A 21,492-nucleotide genomic window follows, 5' to 3' on the forward strand; every position below is an offset into this window, starting at 1 on the left:
CACGTCCAATGAGCCCAGCTGATGCTGCGTGCTCGCTGCAGGAACGGCAGCCAGTTGTCTTGATGAGTTTCATTTCTCCTCAATCTTTTTCACCTCAAGCTTCCTCTGACAGATATCACCCTTTTCGGGTGGCTACAAAAAGACAAGTCAAACAACACTACCAATTTAAATTTTTTTTTTTTTTTTGCAAAACTTCACATTGAGGGTTTGTTAAAAGGTTTTCTCTTGAATTTTCTTCATGAATGACTGACGGAGAATAATTGAGGTACACACACCTCCACAATGACTATTGCAGCATTTCCAGTTACTGGAGCAATCAAAGTCATTAGAGCATGAATCTTGTCTTCTGGGACACCGCCTGTCCTTACCAAAGGCATTGCGCGGGCATCGTCCTGGTTTGACTGTTTTGAAATAAAAATAAAAATGTGCAAAGCTTTGAGACAATCTGAAATTTTGTTAATCTGATGAAGAGTCTTTTGTTGAAATTAAAAAATTCAACAAAATGTTTGCAGCTTTCCAACTGAAAAAAATTAGGTGGTAACGAGTGCAGGTGTAACCCAGTACAGGAAATGACCTATTTTCTGTTTTTATTTATTTAAACGTATTTGTAATTTTACTTTGAAAAAACATTATTTTGGAAAGAGGAAGTGTTGTTTGCTTTCCGTAGCTTCACTCTTCCTGTGTTTTGATCACATTGGGTGATCTTGACCTTCTCATTCGTCAAGAATGTCAGTCTCCCTTTTTTTCCACTCAAACAATGAGGGAGAGGAGTTGTCAGAGGGCACAAGAGCAAATCACAGGTTATCCTGTGGATGGGAGCACAAGCTGTGAGGCCACAAGGCTGTTTCCCCGATCATGCGGTTGCAGTAAAACCTCCTCTTGGTGAGTTTCCATCCGAGCAGGCGTTGTAAACAACTATTTGTGTTGTTCAAATGATAACACAAAACATGTGTTTTGTTAGTGGATGGGAGCACAAACTGTGAGGCCACGAGGCTGTTTCCCCGACCGTGTGTTTGCAGTAAAACTTCATCTCGGTGAGTTCTGAACTATTGAGGTAATAGGTAATATTCGATTTTTCTGTTCCAAATTGTGAAATGCTGATTGTGATGTTGAAGTGGTAGCTCAGAAAGGCTTTTTCTGCCACAAGGGATAAGTTCCAGCAATGTATCCGTAAACAAAGATTAAAAAAAAACAAAAAAAAAAAACACTTGTGTTTCATTTGTTGATTTACAAATAGATTAAAGAACAGTTTAAAAATCAATAATTTCATTGGTTAAAAATATACACTAGTAATCATAAATTCATGGTTAAATCAGTGTCAGTGAAACGGATAAATTCATTTTTTTTCATAAGTTAAAAAGTCAATTCATGTACAACAGAGATGCTTTGAGTTAAAATATGCATGTATATTATCTTGCTGAATATTGGTATATTGGTAATATAATTTGATTGAAGATAAACAAAAAGCATAGCTATGTAAAGAGAAAGGATAATGAACACTGTTAGGTTGTATACAATAATACTATCATTATTGTGTGCAGGCTAGGTATTATAGCTTGATTAAGAAACCTCCGGATTGGACGTTGGAACGCTGGATACCTGGATTCTTCTCTGGACAGAGATGGCGAACCAAGCCCAAAGTGAACCAACCTTTGGACCGAGGAGCATCAGTCTTCTCTCACAACTTCCAACCAAGTGGTAACAACACAACTACCACAACGCCGGGAAAGGAACTGAACTGAGATAAATCACGACTATACGACTACACGACTAAAAAGGATGAAACAAAACACTAAGCTCAGTAAGGACTTGTGGGGTTTTATTTTATTTTATTTTATTTTTGAGATGCCGGCTTATAGTAAATTTAGTTAATTGTATATAGTTTTGTTTGCTTGTCTTCCGGAAATATTATACTCGTTCTTGCTCATTTCTTGCCTCCAGCCATTTCATTTCACTCAAACCTCAGTTGTTCCTGTACTCCTGCCGAACCCAGCAACTGGTCTATATACTTTCACCTTATTAACGTCAGTCAGTGGTTACACAAAGCTGACAACAAAGGGAACAAAAATCTTGACTTTAGAGGTGGGTAAAAAGTTGGAATGAAACATCAAAAGCAAAAATGTCTAAACGAGTAGTCACGGACAAATGCTTACTACTTGGAAACACTGATATGGTTCACAACACAGCATCATCTAGTCTGCCACAATCCACAACTGCCTTTTGTTTTGTTTTTTTGTTTTTTTTTTAAATACTGTGGCCCCTAATCTCTGTGCAATTCGATATACAGGATTTAAACAACTTTAATCACCAAAATCAACTCACTTATCAATTCATTACAGAACAGTGCATAGCACAATGCTTTAATTAAGCCAGGCACCCAGAACTCCTTATTAAGTGTCTTTCAATTAACTAGATTTCTCCAACAAAAAACACTCTTCTGAAATCCTCTTGTCAGAGGTTTTTCAGAAATGTGATTTGGTTTCCATCTTACCTCGAGTCACTGACTGCAAACATGTACACATCCATTGTGACAGCATCTCTCATTTTTCTAGCAGTCATTGCTGTTGGAGAAACCGGCAACCTCACTGCTGGCACAGACGCGCTCATTCTTCTGATAGGGAGAGCAAAAAGCAGGTAGGTGTGAAAGGAGAAATCTTCATCTTCAGTGAGCTGGAACAGAACAAACTTACAAATCACAATAATGTTCTTCAATAGAAGTTCAACAAGACGATTCGGCCAAAGATAAGAAACAACAAGCTGAAACAAGTAGAACGATGTAATTCAAGCTAAAACAGCAATTTTGTACCTTCAATTCTATCTTCAATCTTAAAGCAATAGTGCGTAACTTCGGTCGCCCTCTCGTGGAATTCTGCGTTCTTCCAACAATAAAGCCGGCTCTTCCACATGACGTACTCCCAGGTGTCCCCGGTGTCCCCCGCTCCCCCCAACCGCTGCAGGGTGATTCGCGTTTCCACAGCTCAAGTCACCGTTGGAAATTGTTTTTATTCTGTGTGAATAAGGACAGCTGGTGAAAAAAAGATGGACTCTTCCGAAGAGGTAGTTATTGTTTTCTTTTTTTTTAGCCACAGAAACACAAATAGCTTATTACAAACGGGAGACAAGGTGCCTCGTAATTTGTAACTGACAGGTTAGTGGATGAAAAGACCCAGTGGTCGTCAGCGGAAATCATTTGTTTTCCGTTGGTCTCCAGTAGCTGCTTCTTGATGAAAAACGAAGTATTACACACAAAGGCAAAAAAACCATGCCAGTCCCACTGATTACAGAAAGTGTGTCAGTGCTTGTGCTGCACCATTTACTGTACCGTGATATGGTGTAGGAAAAAAAGGGTACATTTTTTTCACCGGCCGGACTGGTAAACACACACAAGCTACTCGGTCTGCCTGAGCTCTGTCTGTTGCTATGAGACCCTCCACGCATCCTCCCCCTCCCTTCTTGTTGTGACGTAAAATGCATAATTTCCTGCGCGCCAGCGCGGGAATGTCGCCGGTCGACAAGCAAAGCAAGAATTATATATCTTGAAAAATCTGCGACATGTCAAAGGAGCTGATCGGCTTAATCTGCATTTTGAAATCTCCAATAGTAGTGGCTTGGCTGAAACGGACATTCATAGATATTTAAAGTTACGCACTATAGTTTTCACTTTTATAATATGTCTTTCTTCCATGGGTTGGCAAACTCTAACCCTAAACTAAATTTGGGCTAAAGTAGAAACCACTTAACATTAAAAAAAGAAAAAAGAAAAAAAGATTGATCTTTGTGGGTGGGCCATCCTGTTGGAGTACATCCAGATCATGGGTTTGGTTAACCAAACAGGATGTACTCCTGTTTGTTAACCAAACAGGAGCACATCAGACTCCACCCATTTCCTCAAGTGAGTTCACCTGCAGACTTGGTGAAATAGGTGGAGTCTAGTGTGCTCTTGCTTGGTTGGAACAAAAACCAGCAGCCACAGAGGCTCATTCTGGTCTGGTTTGAGGACCACTGACCAAAAGGCTGATGTCTTTGACCCTAATAAAACTTGATTGTTAAAATATCACTGGATAAGAGCTCTGTGTAAACGTGCTTCCAGAAGCTGCACAAATAGTGTTGAGAGTCAGGTTGAAATAACACTTGACCTTTTCACTGTTCATGATGTGTGTTTTTTTTTATTTCTTTTTCTGACATTGTGTTTAATGAGCTTATTGACTGATAAAGAGGGTGTTCATGATGTTTCTGTGTCACTGAACTTATCAAAAGTTAGCTATGTACAGTACCATGAGAACCTGGGCATGAAATTTATGTCGGCCACTGAGAGGGCGACTCATATGATGGCACCATGCACACTGACAAATGAAGTTTTGTTTAAAACTTTACTGACATGCAGCAGAGACTTTATTCAGGTTTTGAGTACTTCCTTTATTTCTATCTGCAACACTCAGAGTACATTGATAAGTGTGTAAGAAAAACAAAATATTTGTGTCCAGTATTAAGAAAAACTATTCACATATGATATTGATGTCATTGTGAATAAACATGACAAACACAGAGCACTTTGTGATGCAATTTATTTTTATTTGCTGATAAAGAAGAGATTGAGACAGAGCAACAGTTACCACTGGTTTGACAAAGGATCAATCATATAAAGATTATAATTTGTTTATAAAGGTGATCAAATGTGTACCAAAGTGCACAAACAGTTGATTAAGTTGAAAGTTATTCGATAATATGAGTTCACCATTTTATTTTTAATCTTTCTATATTTTGGCATTAAAAGAAACCCAGAAATTACACCCAAAGATGGAGAATCCAGTGTGATTGAAGACTGTTGAATCAGCAGGGCTCACTGCAGAATGGCAGCCAGTTGTCTTGTTGACTTTTTCTTCACCTCCAACTTTCTTTGATAGATATCAGCCCCATTGGGAGAGATTAACTAAAGAAGAGAAGGAAAACAACACTTAGAATCAAAAAACGCCATGAAATTATCAGACAAGTGGCTGAAAAAAAGTCATCTCTTGAGTTTTCATATCAAGTAACTCAGCTCCATGTGGCACCGCACACACACACACGTCAACACTGATTATTGCAGCCCTTCCAGTTACTGGAACATTCAAAGTCTTGAGAGCATGGACGTTGTCTGCTGGGACACAGCAAAGCCATTTGGATGGAATTTTTAAATTGAATGAAAACATGAAATATTCAAAGGTCGGAGACAATCTGACAACTTCTTTCTGTTTCATATTGTGATAAAAAGTATTTGGTTGAAATCAAAAGAATTCACCAAGAAGTTGACAGTGACCCACCTCAACAAATATTAAGCAATGAGTGTAATCTTGACCAAAAGGGACTCTAAATATTGACTTTTGGGATCGTACAAAAAAAAAGAATAATAATACTGGATAAAAACAGTATATGTTGCTGTAGTCTCATGACGGCATTCGGATTTGAAAATTGTCTGTTTCCTCCCCGTCTTGCTACACCACATTTTGTGAAAATGCCTGCTGAAACGGTCGAGTTTGAGTGTGGTTCGCTTATCCTGAAATAAGCAGATTTAACTCCCCCTCTGACTGTGCCCCCACCGTCGGTGTGTGAGAGAGTGGACGTGGGCAGACGCATTCAAGTGCATATCGGAAATCAGGCTCAGAAACAGCCTGTTCTGAGGAGGGGTCGTCAGACAGACTTTTTAGACAGCTGAAACACTGGACACAGGATGAACTTGGGGGCGGAAAACTTGAATGTCATGTTTTTGGGCTTCTGAGACCTCTGTGACGTGACTGAAAAATAGCATAATATGTCCCCCTTAAATCAATGCCCAGAACAGCAATAGAAACTTTGTTGCTTTCTTGTTCAATTGCTACATTGAATATGATAAAAAAAAATATCTGGATTTCATGTAATGGTATCAGATCTATTCATGCTGTATTTTTTTTTTTTTTTAGTTATTGTTCAGGGTGGGGTGGGTTTGTGTTCACATTCTTTGAGCTGGAAAAAAGACTAAATATAAGATCCACACTGAAGCATACAGCAACAGTCTGAAACAACCAGAAAATTGTAATTCAAACTAAAAGTAGAAAAACTTTACTTTCAATATACTGTGCCATCTGAACTTTTGTAATAAGTTGTCACCCCATGTTCTCTATATACTCCACTTTTCCTAAAGTAAACCCAAATGACCCCCCGATGTCGGTGTGAGTGGTGATGCCAGGCTGCCTCTGTGTTTTTCTCCTGTGATGAATTGCTGACTGTGACAACTGTAATTCAATTTAGAGAGAAGCAATGAAATCAACATGTCAAGGCATTGGCAGTGGCATTGTGATGTGTTACATCGTAAATTCCAATTTATTTCATGCCAACGGTGAAATAGAGAAAATAGTAATTTCGAAAAAAAAGTGTCTTTAATTGAGTATTTTTTTCTCTGACTGACAAAAAAAAAACAAACACTTATTTGCTGTCATATTATATAAAAAATATGACTTGATTTCCGTCTTACTTCTGATCGCTCGAACGCACGTATGCCCACATCCATTGTCGCAGCATTTCTCATATTTGCGGCAGGGACTGTCATTGGTGCAACGGGTGAACGAGATATCATCACACATGTGTGGATTGTTGGCATAGGCTGGACCAGGGCAAAAGCCACGGTGATCTGAAAGGAAATCAAATCACCATGTTCAATGAGGTGGAAAAAATTGGCAAAACACTTTAATGTGTTTCAGCAGAACATCACCAAGAAGATTCAGCTTTAGATTCAAAAGTTAGAAAAAAACAACAGTCTGACACAAGTGCAACTTTACAGTCCAAGCTGAAAACAGATACTCCATCTTCAATCTTACCATCTCAACTTTTATCATATGAGTTGTTGTTATGGCTGCTGCCTTCATGTGTCAGTGTATGATCCTGTGTGTCTCCCCCAGGTGTCCAGTCGTGGTGTTTTTTTTCCCCTTCCTTTCTCCATCCCTTCATCCATGACCTCACCTGTCCTACCAGCAATCATCCTGGACACCTGTCTCCAATCATCCCATCAGCCGAGCAACCAATCATCCTCCAGTCCTGCCCCTATATATTGCTTTGTTCCTGTGTGTGAGAGAAGGAGAAATCGCTTGCTCTTTTGGAGAGCCTTTTTGACGTTGTCTGAATTTTTGTGACTTCTTGTTTCTGCCCTCCTCTGCCCAAACTACTGTTTGAGGAACTATTTTTGTTAGACCCACCTGCCCCCACCTAGTGTATTTTGTAGTCTTCCCCATTTTTCTGTATTGTTTTCTTCCTTGGAGAAGGGCTCCATGTAAGACACCCGGGGTCTACATTCCACACGTCGGAAATTTCTTGTCTATACACACTCGGTAAGCGTGGGCGGCTGCCACGACCTTTTGTAGCAGACAGGTAAGGTTCCAGTGAGGCACAGTTAGTTAGTTTGGGTTAATCACTGCTTAAGGTAGTTAGGGTCACAGGGTTGAGGTGTAGGGGAAGATTAGGGTTTTGTGTTTAGTGGCACCGCCCACAGGGCCCTTCTCCTACGTCCTCCTGCCCTCCATTAGCTCTCCCTCATTTTTGCCTTTTGCCAGTTTTTTTGTTTTAAAGCCTGCTGGCTGCGTTCTGGTATCTTTGTTATAATTTGTAAAGTGTGTTTGTAACACAGCTTCTGTTTAATTATATCCTTTGTTATATAAATTCCCCCTTTTCCTTTGGGAAAGGTCACCCAAGTTCTTTTGTGTTGTGTACCTTGTTTTGCTCGCTCACCACTTGAAGCCTAATTTACATCTGCCCAGTAGGCCTGCGCATAAGTGTTGTAGAAGAAACAACAGTCTGAAACAAGTTCAACATTACAATCCAAGCTGAAAACAGATACTCCATCTTCAATCTGACCATCCCAACTTTTATCATGAGTGTTGTTGCCATTAAAATTCAATTTACTGAAATATCAAAAACATTGATCTTTGTTGGTGGATGGTAGAGGCTGAGACACACTTACCTTTTTTCCTTCCAATTGACTTTGCATCCGAGCACCCAAGTGCACCCAGAATCAGGATCAATGCACAGACTGCAGGCAGATGTCCAGCCATGTCTCAACTTCCTGCACTCAACACTGCAACTGTTGTTTGACCAAGATCTCTGGATACTGTTGCAGAGCTGATCAGTTCAAGCAGTGGTCCTCAAACCAGTCCAGAATGAGCAGCTGGTTTTTGTTTCAACCAACCAAACAAGAGCACACTCCACTCCACCTATTTCACCAAGTCTACAGGTGGACTCACTTGAGGAAATGGGTGGAGTCTGATGTGTTTGGCTGGAATCTAACCAAACAGGAGCACATCAGACTCCATCTGCAGAGTGACAAAACACCACAAGCGGCCAGCGGTAAGCCCCGTTAGCACTGGCTGGTCGTGCAGGCTGGCCGGGGACAGAGTGCCGTTTGCGACTGCTGTCAACACTGAGTGGTGGCTCAGAGGACGCTTCCCTCCATGAACCCTCCAGCCTGTGAATCCCCGAAGAGAGCCAAGATACTGCTCGTTGCCGGCACGGTGCGGCCCCGGATGTTCCCAGTGTTGCTTGGGGACCTGGTCAAATGCATTAACGCTGTAAACGTTAACAAGTAGGGGTGTCCTCAGATAGTCGACGATTCGACGATTCGTTCGAAGGGGCCTGATTCGACTGCCAATCACGCAGTCGAAGCATCGAAAAAATGTGATTATTAAACGAGGACCATTCCATTACAGCTGTATGGGGGTGCTGAATGACTGATTTTACATAGAATTGCTTGGTTTTTTTCCCCAAATAAACATGATATAAAGCCTATTTATATACATGTTAGCCTATCAAATATACTGTGGAAAAATTTACTTAACTTGTAGTTTTATTCAATATTCTATCTATTTAGTGTCTGTGAATCAACCACCATGGTGAGTGGCACAATCCCATTTTGCGCAGAGCTCTGTCACAGAGCAGCATCTCGGTGGTGATTTGGTTTAACTTTAAAAGTTTTACAATGTCGGAAAAAAACAGAACTTCAGACCAAGTCAAAGATGATCCAAAAAAAGTCCAATGCAAGTTGTGTCCTTTCATATCACTTCACAACAACATGGCTTTCCACATTAAACGGGTAAGTAGCCAGATAATTGGGCTATTAAAAGACGGTTCTGTTACTCAATTCTCATTTTTAATGCTGACTTTTATTTCGTTTAATTGTAATATTTTAGGTTATTATTATATTATTTTTATTTATCTAAAAGGCTAATTCTATTTAATTTAGTGTTTTTTTTTTTGCATGGATGTTGCTCTGCTAAACGGACCGACACAGTGCATTTAAGCCTTTCATTTAATTTGAGCAGATAATGTGAGAAACTGTTTAGCCAAAAAATGTGAGCTTATCTGCAGAGATTATAGATACAAATAAATAACATGCTTTAGCCCGTTTGTTAGAAGTGGGTTTGGTTCTGGTCATTTGAACTTCATTTGTTTGATGTTTAGAGTTACCGACACTTTGTTCCAGTCTGTGTTTCAGTGTGTAGGAAAAAAATAAGTGTTGTTTTACCTGCCTGTGCTGTTTTTTTTTTTTTTTTTTTTTTTTTTTTTTTTTAATTATTTGTATTTTTTATTATTATTAGTGCAATCAGGGCCGGCTGTGGGTATAGGCGCCCCGACGCTCCGTGTGCTGTGTGAGCACCGCTCTGCATTGTGCTGCGCTGCTCTGACTCCCCGTGTAGGCACGCTCTGCAGCCCCCAGCTCCCCCGCTCCCCCCGCTCCGCCAAACAAGATGATAGATTCAACTTTTGGCAGAATCGGACGAATCAGATTCGACTATGGAAATTCTTAGTCGGGGACACCTCTATTAACAAGTAAACTATACGAAATCATATGAAACACCGTGGAAGCAGTTTACTGCAGAACATCACATGATCACACAATGCCACAGTCCTGGGCTCTCAGTCAGCCCTGCTCCTTGTCGCTCTCCGGGCCCACTCCCTCACTGTGTTTTTTTCGTCTCTGGCTCCAAAATTCCAACAAGTCAGCCTCCGAGGTTGCCTCATTTGATGATAGTGGAAAAAAACCGGCGAAGTCACGAATGCGCTGTCCCCTTTTTTTTTTTTCCCACAATCTTTGTTCCTTCCACGGGCTGGTAGACAGCTGTACTGCAGTCTGAAGAAACCTGCTGAAATCAAAGGTTCTTTAAACATCCACCTGACAAGTATTCCCTACAGTTGCGTTGTTTGCAAGAAAAGCCCGACAGACATGGAGGACAGCGGTGTAAACTTAAGTCAGACCAGTCACGCCCACTTCATCAGTGTCCAGCAGGAAGAGCTGCTCTTCCTCCTCCGCAGCAGTCCTGTCTGCCCCTGAAGCCAACCACTGAAGGACAGCACTGTTTTATCCTGCAACTGTCGAATCAGTCAAGTGTCACTTGTCGTCCAGCTCAGCCATGCTGATGCTGTTTGATCAGAAGTTCAAAGTGTTTGCCGCAGTCGTTTAAAATCATTTTGACATTTTATGAAGATAGTGACATGTCAGCATTGGCCCAAATGACTGGAGAAACAGATGTTGTTTCTAACTCTGGAAAAGAGAGACCCTTATTCCAAAACCTTCAGCCTGCACTGCAGAGGCCTGATGATTGGACAATCATCAGCTCAAACTGGCGCCCATTTGAACCATTGTTCTAAGAACAAGTCCAATTCATTAACTCCTCACTAAACTCAAAACCATCAGTGCTGAAAGCAAAGAGCAGTGATCTCACCTATCAAGTACTTTCTCTTGATCCCAAGAAACAATACTGAACATTAAATTGACCAATTTTCCTCAGGATTTCTTCAGGAACCTGTCATTCATCTGCATCTACAACCTATGATGGACCTATCAGGAACAGAGATTTCTCCAAGCCAAGTCAAAGATCCAAGATAATCTTTCAAACCTGTTCAATAAGGCTCTGGAGAACAATTTGGGGTCCTGTTGTCTCTCTTTCAGGCAACAAAACAAAACTGGACCTTTCAGCAAAAGCAAACAGCATTTGTTTTGCAAGTTATATAAATCATAACAAAACATCTAATGTTGAGGCCCCTTTCTTCCCAAGAGGCTCAACATATTAGGAGGAAAGGGGTGCTCCGGTGCAGTTTTTTTAATTATTTGTGGCACAATTAAGGGAAGATTTTTTGTTCCTGTGGGAAAAAATAGATGGAAAACAAAAGAACAATCAAACAAATGATGGAATTCAAACCACCACTACAATGAGTTAAACCTGAATGTGCAGGTCATCTCATCTGAAAAGCTCCTGTAGTGACTCTTTAAAGGCGCAAAGTAAATGTATCTCTTCTTCTCTGATTCAATCACTGGATAGCAGAGAGCCAGTTGAGCAGGTTGTGTTGCATTTCCTCCACTGTTGGGTGCATATGAAGGTCGGCAGAACAACAACACACCCTTGGTTGTGCTGCTGAAGCGGTTCAGGGAAACGATGATCATGTAGCGACTACATGTTGAGTGAATACTTTTTTACATCAGCGATACAACATTGATATAAATTTGTCTGAAGCCAGACATGCTTTGTATGTTTTAATAAACATACATAATAACATAATAATATCATTGTCATTATAATAAAAATAAAAATGGTAACACATTTTATTTGATGGTGCCTTTCTGGTCACTCAAGGTTGCGCTGCAGGGGAAAGATATATAAAATATATCCAAGCTACAAGGATAAAACCGCATACAATAAAACGTGTGAGTGACAATGTGAAACAGTTACAGAATGTCGGCGAGCATGAACAGATGGGTGTTGAGTTTGGGTTTTGAAGATGGTGAATGTGGCAGAGTTCCACAGATAAGACAGACAGTGTGGAGACGGCTTCAGGGGCAGACAGGACTTCCAGAGATCTGATGGTAAAAAGTTCCAGAGCTAGCGGGCAGAGCGCCTGAAAGCTCTGCTCCTCATGGTGCTGAAAAGGCAAGAGTTACAGTCAGGAGGATGAACGAGGAGGATCTGAGGGAGTGGGACTTGGTGACAACCTGGAGGAGATCAGAGAGGTACGGAGGGGTCGGGTTCTGGATGGATTTCAACGTGTACTGGAGGACTTTGTAGATAATATCTGGCTTGACCAGGAGACGGTGGAGTTACTGTGGGATGGAGGTGATGTGGTGGAACGAGGGATTTTCAGTGATGATCTGGGGAGCAGAGTTCTGAAGCAGCTGGAATTTGCAGAGGGACTTTTGAGGGAGGCTGGAGAGGGGGGAGTCATTGCAATAATCGAGGTGGGAGGTGACAAGGCTGGACAAAGATTGCGGTGGAGTGCGGGAGAAGTGGAGATGGTTGATTTTACACAGGTGGAGGTAATCGGTAATTGATGGTTCAGAGGATCTTCCTGGACTTTTTCTGGTCTGGTAAAAACTGGATGAGGAATGCAGCCTTCAATCTGTTTGTGGTTGAAGTGGGGCAAGGATTAACAGACATTAGGTCCAAAGTAGCAGCTTTCAGACTCCACACTGGACAGCTTTTGCTCTTTGACTGTGAAGCAGGGCTGCGCCTGCTGCTGAGAAGGGTGGGGTTGCTTGCCTATGATAGGCTTTCTGATGGCCATTGTTGATGAACTTAACTTGAGGGTATTTAACTGGTCTGACTCCATTTTACACCTCTGGCCTGCATGCCTGGCAGGTTTGTCTCACCAAACACACACCTATCACCAATCAGGTGGATGTTTGAAGAACCTGTGTCTTTAACAGATTCTTCAGATTCCAGTCATGCAGTTTACCAGACTGAGGGCCAACCTGAGTAAAGAAGGAGTCACCAAACTGGACCATCTCCTCAACCTGAAGAACACGTCTTTGGAAAGCCTGAAGCAGATGGGGAAATTTCTCCTGTAACACTCACAGAGTTTTCAAACCTGCCTCAACTTTGGAGCTCTTTGTCCTCTTCCTGACCAATATTAAGTGTAATCGGAGGAGCCGACCAATCCTCCGACTGGACTGTTCTGCCACAATATGCAGTGGATCTAAAAAGTCTACACACCCATGTTGAAATGCAAGGTTTTCGTGATGTTAAAAAAATAACAGCAAGAGAATTTCACAACTTTTCTCCACCTTTAATGTGACCTATAACCTTGAGAAGGCAATTGATAAATAAAAAACTGAGTTCATGCGGTTGCATAAGCATGCACACTCTTTTGTAACTGGGGATGTGGCAGTGTTGAGAATTAACCAGTTACATTCAAACTCAGGTTAAACTGGAGTCAGCACACACCTGTCACCAATTAAAGTGCCTCTGATCGACCCCAAATATAGTTCAGCTGTTCTGGTAGGCTTTTCCTGACATTTTTCTAGCCACATCTTCCAGCACAAGCCAAGGTCTGCAGAGAGCTTCCACAGCATCAGAGGGGTCTCGTGATTCAAAGATATCAGTCAGGTGAAGGATACACAATATTTTCCGAGGAATAACTTACCGTGGACCACAGTGAAGACCGTCATCTTCAAGTGGAGAAAATATGGCACAACAGTGACATTAGCAAGAACAGGACGTCCGTCCAAAATTGATGATAAGACGAGAAGAAAACTTGTCAGGGAGGCTGCCAAGAGGTCAACATCAACATTGAAGGAGCTGCAGGAATTTCTGGCAAGTACTGGCTGCGTCATACATGTGACAACAATCTCCTGTCTTCTTGTCTGGGCAATGCTTATCTTGCAAAGAAAAACATCCAAGCCTGGCTTCATTTTGCAAGAAGACATCTGAAATCTTCCAAACGTGGGAAAATGTGTTACGATCTAATGAAACCAAGTTTGCACTTTTTGGACATAATTTTGGACATAATTCCAAAAGGTATATTTGGCACAGAAACAACACTGCACATCACCATAATAACGCCATACCTCCAGTGAAGCATGGTGGTGGCAGCATCATGCTTTGGTTGCAGAGGGAAAAGGGACAGATGTTGGAGACAACATCTTTTTTTTTTTTTTTTTTTTTTGGGGGGGGGGGGCGTAGGTGGTAGATATATATAGCACACATTGTTCAGAGGTTGATGATTTTCAGACTTTTAAGTTGTCGTTTTCATATTTTGGATTTTTCTGATGATTGGTTCATTTCACATGCATTAGAGGGAGAGAGCCAGCAGAGGCTCCTGCATGTGTTGCTTGTGTTCATTTATGACGTTACCTTGCGGTTCCAGTAGAAGGAAGTAGTGCCCATCACTAAAATGCAAAATACAAATGAGTGAAGAGAACTGCATGCAGGTGATCATTTCACTCTTCCCATTCTCACCGTTTTTAAGGGTGCAACACCTCCCCATGAGCATTCAATGCCTCTTCAAATCAAGAAGAGGGCACTATGATTCATGATGTTTTCTTCTGAACTTAGTTCTGAGCAGAACAAGGATGTCTTGTCAAATGAAGATGTGTCTCTGTTGTGCAAAACTGTGGAATGACCTCAGTGATCATTTAAAGTTAATCAGTACTCGGTCAACATTTAAATTTAAAAAATCTTTACAATATGACATGATTAACAATTATTATTCTGCCAGGCCCCAAGCGTCCACGAACTTGCGCCTGGCGGTGCCAAACTTGGACTGGGCGTTGGTGGAGCGGGGGTGAACGTTGCTGGGGCGGAAAATTCAACGCTCCTCACCGCTCAGAATATTTTGTGCAGCTCAAAACTTTTGGAGCGGTAGGAGGGCCCCCCCGGTAACATCAGTGGTGGCCGAGCGTTTACGGCGTTGCTTTAACGGAGGCCAACGTCTGTTAAACAGTGGTGAACGGTTATGAGCGGTGATGAATTTTTTTTCACTGCTCCAGGAACGCTCCAGCAAAGTTCGGGCGGTGTGACCGGGCCTTAAGAGTCCATAAACTGCATGTCTTCTCAGAGAATGGGACAAACTGATTGCTGAACAAGGAATATTTTACAGGAAAACAGCCAACAAAAAACCACTGGTACACACAGATACACAATACACAAAAGTATGGTGTAGAGGGAACTCCAAAACCAAATGGGCCACCAAGGTACAGAGAGGACCATGTCATTGAAACAGAACTGCTTTTACAGTACATGCAACAAGAGATAGACTATGTCACAAAGAAATGTGAATGCCTGACGCACAAGAAGCCCAGCCAAGACAAAATAGTGGTTCACAGAATAGTGGCTCAGTGGTTACCACTCCACCTTTCAAACTGGTTTTAGTGGATTTCCTGCATCTTGACAAGTGTAAAGATGGATATAAATATATCCTGGTAATCATTGACCATTTCACACATTTTCCACAGGCATACACCACAGCCTCAAAATCTGGAAAAACTGCAGCAGACAAAATATTTAATGACGATGCAATGAGATTTTGATTTCCGGCCCAGATTCACTATGATCAGGTGTGAATTTAAAAACGGAGGCTACCAAAGGTTTTTACATATAAAAGACTTGGCTCATCGATCTCTTGCAACATGAGAACACCAATCCCATATTTGGACGGGGATACAGTCAAGTCTTATAGCGCTTATAGGTAAGCTAGCCGGTTCAAACAGAACAGCAAACATTAAGCTCCAGGTACATTATCCACCTCTACGTGTCAGTCACCATAATCACACAGTTTGTCCTCCAGTCTCCCAAACGGGGAGCATGGTACGTGCGCGGCTGCACAGCCCAGCCGGCCATCCGCCTGCCCACCTGCTACGTGGGGAGCAGCAGCACAGCCGGCAAGAGGAAAAAAAACTATGCAAATCGTGATACAAAGAGGCTTTCAGCTGAGTTGGTAAGCAGCTTACAGTCAGGTCGGCACCGACCGACTCGGCCCCTTGAGACCCCCCCTCCGCTGCGAGTTTGTGTGGGGCCGAATTTACTGTAATCCCTGGGCTTTAACGTTCCACATACACAATGGACACACTCTGTGTATTTCTTGTCATACCCTCCCATCCTTAGAACTTGGAGGATTAGAGACATGGAACACTCTGAATTGAGTTACACACATGCAGGACATTCAGCACTTTTTGAGTTAATGAACACAGAATTCAGTCACAATGACTGTGCATAAGAGATGCGTGTTGGCTACAATCCAAACCCCTTCCCACACGATACTTTACCGCCCTGGACCGAGTAAACTGATGAACTCGTAGTTGAGAGAGTGTGGCTCATTTTGAGTGACCAGCAGATGGAACTGTTCTGAGACAGTAAAGTATTACAAGCTTGCAACTTGGACACTTGATAAGGTTGCCGTGGACATTGGGTGTTTGCCATTACACTGAAGAATGTAAGAAAATAGTTACAGTCTGTAATTCTGTCATCCCCAAAACATTTATTTTTTTTTTTTTTAATTTACTATGTCTAAAACGGTGCATTGTATGCTTCTGAATGTTACACACAGTTGGTTGCAGAGGGTAAAGGTCAAGATTTTAGGGACAACATCTATTATGTTGGGGGCGGTATGTGGTAGATATATGTAGCAGACATTAGTCAGAGGTTGTTGACGTTGTTGATTTTCAGACTTTTTAAGTTGCCATTTTCATATTTTGGATTTCTCTGCTGATTGGTACATTTCACATGCATGTGAGGGAGAGAGCCAGCAGAGGCTCCTACATGTGTTGCTTGTGTTCATTTGTGACGTTACCTCGCGATTCCAGTAGAAGGAAGTAGTGCCCGTCACTAAATACAAAATGCAAATGAGTGAAGAGAACTGCATGCAGGTGATCATTTCACTTTTCCCATTCTCACCGTTTTTAAGGGTGCAACACCTCCCAATGTGCATTCAATGCCTCTTCAAATCAAGAAGAGGGCATTATGATTTATAATGTTTTCTTCTGAACTTAGTTCTGAGCAGAACAAAGATGTCTTGTCAAATGAAGATGTGTCTCTGTTGTGCAAAACTATGGAATGACCTCAGTGATCATTTAAAGTTAATCAGTACTCGGTCAACATTTAAATTTAAAAAATCTTTACAATCTGACATGATTAACAATTATTATTCGTTGAATGACTGATTGAATAATTCATGTTTCATTCTTAAAGGTATAATGGACGATTTTCTCGAAAAAATCGAAGCCAAACATCTGTTACTCACTTTTTGAAAAACGCGCATGCGCCAGACAATCCTACCTGCTCTGCTGCTCCTACGAGCACGCTTGACGGCGTGACACAAGCATTTCTTCAGCGTGATTGACATGTCGGAGGACCAATAGTTGACGCTCGCATCACGCCATTCATTGGCTAAAACATCGTCCATTATACCTTTAAGGGCTGAATTTGTTTATTTTAATGAAGAATATAATTTACCTATTGTCATGCAGCAAGGTGAGCACATTAAAAAAATGTTTGTAAGTTTGTTGAGTTGTCTGATATGATGTACCAGGTGAGCTGAAAAAAAGCATTGCTTTGGCCCCAACCTTGTTTTTGGTGGTGATCGCTTTGGTCTTGGGAATTTTCTGTTTTGTGTGAACAAACAAAATAAATGTTCACCTGCCTGATGGCCCTGGTGTCACTGACTCAAAATGTGATTGGTAAAAGCTTTCATTGACATTTAGTTGAAGTGACAGGAGAGTGAACTGCTGGTCTTGAACACCTTAAGCAGTGGTCCTCAAACCAGTCCAGAATGAGCCGCTGTGGCTGCTGGTTGTTGTTCCAACCAAGCAAGAGCACATTAGACGCACACTAGAGAACAGATCAAGTTGATCATCGACCTCCGACCTGGGGTGTCCGGGTTCCAAGTGCACTTATGGACGCCCCTGTGCTCGAACATGGTGTTTGTTATAGACAAACTGTGTCTAGCACAGAAGTCCAATAACAGAACACCACTCGGGTTCAGATCAGGGAGGCCATCTGTCCCAATCATCCCCTTCCAGGTCTCACTGTTGCTGCCCACGTGGGCATTGAAGTTCCCCAGTAGAACAATGGAGTAACCAGATGGAGCACTGTCCAGCACCCCTCCCAGGGACTCCAAGACCCTGGGTACTCCGTACTGCTGTTTGGCCCGTAAACTGAGACAACAGTAAGGCACCTGTCCCTGACCTGAAGGCGCAGAGATGCGACCCTCTCGTTCACCGGGGAGAACTCCAACACATGGCGGCTGAGCTGTGGGACTATAAGCAAACCCACACCAGCCCGCCGCCTCTCACCGCAGGGAACACCAGAGAAGTGGAGAGTCCAGCCCTTCTCAAAGATTGGGTTCCAGAGCGCCGGCTGTGTGTGGAGGTGAGCTCGACTATATCTAGCCGGTACCTCTCAACCTCCCTTACAAGCTCAGGCTCCTTCCCCCCCAATGAGGTGACATTCCATGTCCCTATAGCTGCCCTGCCGTCGGCTGCCACCCAGTTCACATTGCACCTGGCCTCGATGGTTCCCTTGGCGGGTGGTGGGACCGCCGGAGGGCTGGCCCATGTCGCCCCTTCGGCCTGAGCCCGGCCGGGCCCCGTGGGCAAAGGCTCGGCCACCAGGCGCTCGCTTGCAAGCCCCAACCCAAGGCCTGGCTCCAGGTTGGGGCCCTGGCTGCGCCATACCGGGCGACGTCACGGACCTTGATTGTAACTTGATCATTCGGGCTGCTGACCTGCCCTTAGTCTGGCCCATCACCCAGGACCTGTTTGCCATGGGTGACCCTGCCAGGAGCATAAAGCCCCAGACAACATAGCTCCTGGGATCACATGGGGGCTCAAACTCCCCCACCACTTTAACGTGAGAGGTCGGGGGGAGCACCGCATCAAATTCCTTGTTTGGGCAACGGTACTTGGCAATAAAAATGATTCTGATTCTATCTGCCCCACTAAAAATATGTATTGATGTGTGTGGAAGAAAAACAAAAAGATTAAATTGATCACCCAACTGTTGTGAAGGTCAGCTCCTCCATTTGTTGAAGCTGAAATACGGGAACAAGATGTTCACTGCCATAGTTTGTTCACTTTTGAAAAATAAAAAAATCCTTTCCTGACGAGTACATAAGTGGTACTGCCTCAAATGCAAAACAATAAATAACTCAAGTAAAATATGTACCTCTTATTATGAACAAATATTCAAATATGACAATGGTGTTATTGTGAAAATTCATGAAAAAAAAAAAAAAAAAAAAATATATATATATATATATATATATATATATATATATATGTATATGTATATGTATGTATTTATCTAAACATCTTATAGCATTCAAGAAACCCAGAAAGTATACCCAAGGATGTGGAATTCAGAGTGGTTAAAGATTGCTGAATCATCAGGGCTCACTGCAGGAACGGCAGCCAGTTGTCTTGCTGAGTTTCATTTCTCCTGAATCTTTTTCACCTCAAGCTTCCTCTGACAGATATCACCCTTTTCAGGCAGCTCCAAAAAAAACAAGACAAACAACACTAGCAATTTAAACATTTTTTTTTTGCAAAACTTCACATTGAGGGTTTGAAACAATTTTATCTCTTGAGTTTTCTTCATGTCTTTTGTTGAAATTTAAAAATTTCAACAAAATGTTTGCAGATTTCCAACTGAAAAAAATTAAATGGTAATGAGTGCAGGTGTAACCCAGTACAGGAAATGACCTATTTTCTGTTTTTATTAATTTAAATGTATTTGTCATTTTATTTTGAAAAAACATTATTTTGGAAAGAGGAAGTGTTGTTTGCTTTCTGTAGCTCCACTCTTCCTGTGTTTTGATCACATTGGGTGATATTGACCTTCTCATTCGTCAAGAATGATGTCAGTCCCGTCCTCCGTGCTGTGGACCTCTGCGCATTATTTTAGCGGCTATTTTTCCACTCAAAACAATGAGGGAGAGGAGTTGTCAGAGGGTCCAAGAGCAAATCACGGGTTATCCTGTGGATGGGAGCACAAACTGTGAGGCCACGAGGCTGTTTCCCCGACCGTGTTTTTGCAGTAAAACTTCATCTTGGTGAGTTCTGAACTATGTTGCTGCAGACGCCATGTTAGCTTCATTAGCAACACGCTAAAGCGAGTCGCGGGTCGACTTTTTATGTTTCAAGGCAACAAAAATGCAGCTTTTGTTTAACGTTTGCTTCTGCCAATGGAGATTTAAGTTTATAATAGTACCACAGTGTATTTTATTTTCATTTTGCACTGTTTTCTGGAAAATGTGTTGGTAATATTGTTTTTGAATGTACTTTTTCTGTTCCAAATTCAGAAATGCTGATTGTGATGTTGAAGTGGTAGCTCAGAAAGGCTTTTTCTTCCACGGAGGATAAGTTCCAGCAATGTATCCCTAAAGAAAGATAAAAAAGTACTTGTATTTCACTTGTTGATTTACAAATAGATTAAAGAACAGTTTAAAAATAGATAATTTCATTGGTTAAAAATATAGATTAGTAATCATAAATTCATGGTTAAATCAGTGAAAGGGATAAATTCATTTTTTTACATGAGTTAAAAAGTGAATTCATGTAAAACAGAGATACTTTGAGTTAAAACATGCATGTCTATTATATTGCTGAATATTGGTACATTGGTAATATAATTTGATTGAAGATAAACAAAAGGAATAGCTATGTAAAGAGAACGGACAATGAACACAACAGAAAAAAGTAAGTACTATATTATATGTCAAACCGAAAGATTTATGGCCCCCCAATAAACCCCTCCCCTCGCCATTTGTCCACCATTTGTCCACCGTATGTCCACTGCGCATTTGCCCCCCCCCCCCCCAAAACTTCCTTCCTTCTGAGGTCTTTTGAAGTTTTTACGACAGGTTAGGTGTTGACACATCTGAAGGGATGAGTAGGAGCCAGACAGACGGTTAGAGGGGGGTGAATTTATATTGTACTTAGAGATGGCGGAGAAACGTGTCATGAAGAGGTTATATTACAAGCCGAGTCATCCTGGTAGTTTCGGCGGGGTAGAGCGGCTTCATAAAGCTGTTCAAGATGAGACAGGAAAGAAAGTCAGGGTGGAAGATGTGAAAGACTTTTTATCATCTCAAGACACCTATACTCTGCATAAACCGGCTAGGGTACATTTTCCAAGGAACAGGGTTTTTTTTACAAGACCTCTCAAACAATTTCAGGCAGACCTTTGCGATATGCGAGCGTTAGCGGATGAAAATGACGGGTATAGTTATTTACTCACGGTCATCGATGTGTTTTCAAAATTAGCGTACGTGTGAGCTTTGAGAAAGAAGACTGCAGCTGAGGTGGTGTCTGCCTTTGAATCCGTCTTTCGTGAGAGCCAGACGCCTGAAAAACTACAGACTGATGCAGGAAGAGAATTTTTCAACAAAAGTTTCAAGATTCTGATGAGGAAACACAACATCATACATTATGCCACAGCCGGTGATCTAAAAGCCTGCATGGTTGAAAGACCAGAATGTGGAGATATTTCACTGCTAAGAACACGCGCCGGTACGTGGAGGTCCTGCCAGACTTAGTAAAAAGCTATAATAACACTTACCACAGCAGTATAAAAATGCGTCCGGCTGATGTGACTAAGGGCCTTCAAGTGTTTCACAATTTGTACGGTACGCCTACACCACGAGACAAGAGAAAAAAAAAAATAAAGACAGGATTTAAGGTCGGCGATGTTGTCAGAATATCCAAGTTGCGAGGGGTCTTCGATAAAA

At 41.9% G+C, this 21,492-nt stretch overlaps 3 long non-coding RNA genes across 3 annotated transcripts in view; 1 reads left to right on the forward strand and 2 right to left on the reverse strand.

The window, feature by feature from the left end:
- LOC115408102 (uncharacterized) overlaps positions 1-21,492 on the reverse strand; it is a 93,918-nt gene that overhangs the window by 49,904 nt on the left and 22,522 nt on the right. The window lies entirely within an intron of this gene.
- Positions 589-3,033, forward strand: LOC115408107 (uncharacterized). The gene is made up of 3 exons (XR_003933733.1): positions 589-882; positions 962-1,034; positions 1,542-3,033. It is a non-coding gene; the product is annotated as an uncharacterized LOC115408107 (long non-coding RNA).
- On the reverse strand, positions 4,549-8,180 carry LOC115408100 (uncharacterized). Its single transcript, XR_003933726.1, has 3 exons — positions 7,967-8,180; positions 6,488-6,643; positions 4,549-4,930 (listed from the first exon to the last, which is right to left on the reverse strand). It is a non-coding gene; the product is annotated as an uncharacterized LOC115408100 (long non-coding RNA).

The sequence above is a fragment of the Salarias fasciatus genome, chromosome 20 (genome assembly GCF_902148845.1).
Source record: "Salarias fasciatus chromosome 20, fSalaFa1.1, whole genome shotgun sequence".
NCBI lineage: Eukaryota > Metazoa > Chordata > Actinopteri > Blenniiformes > Blenniidae > Salarias > Salarias fasciatus.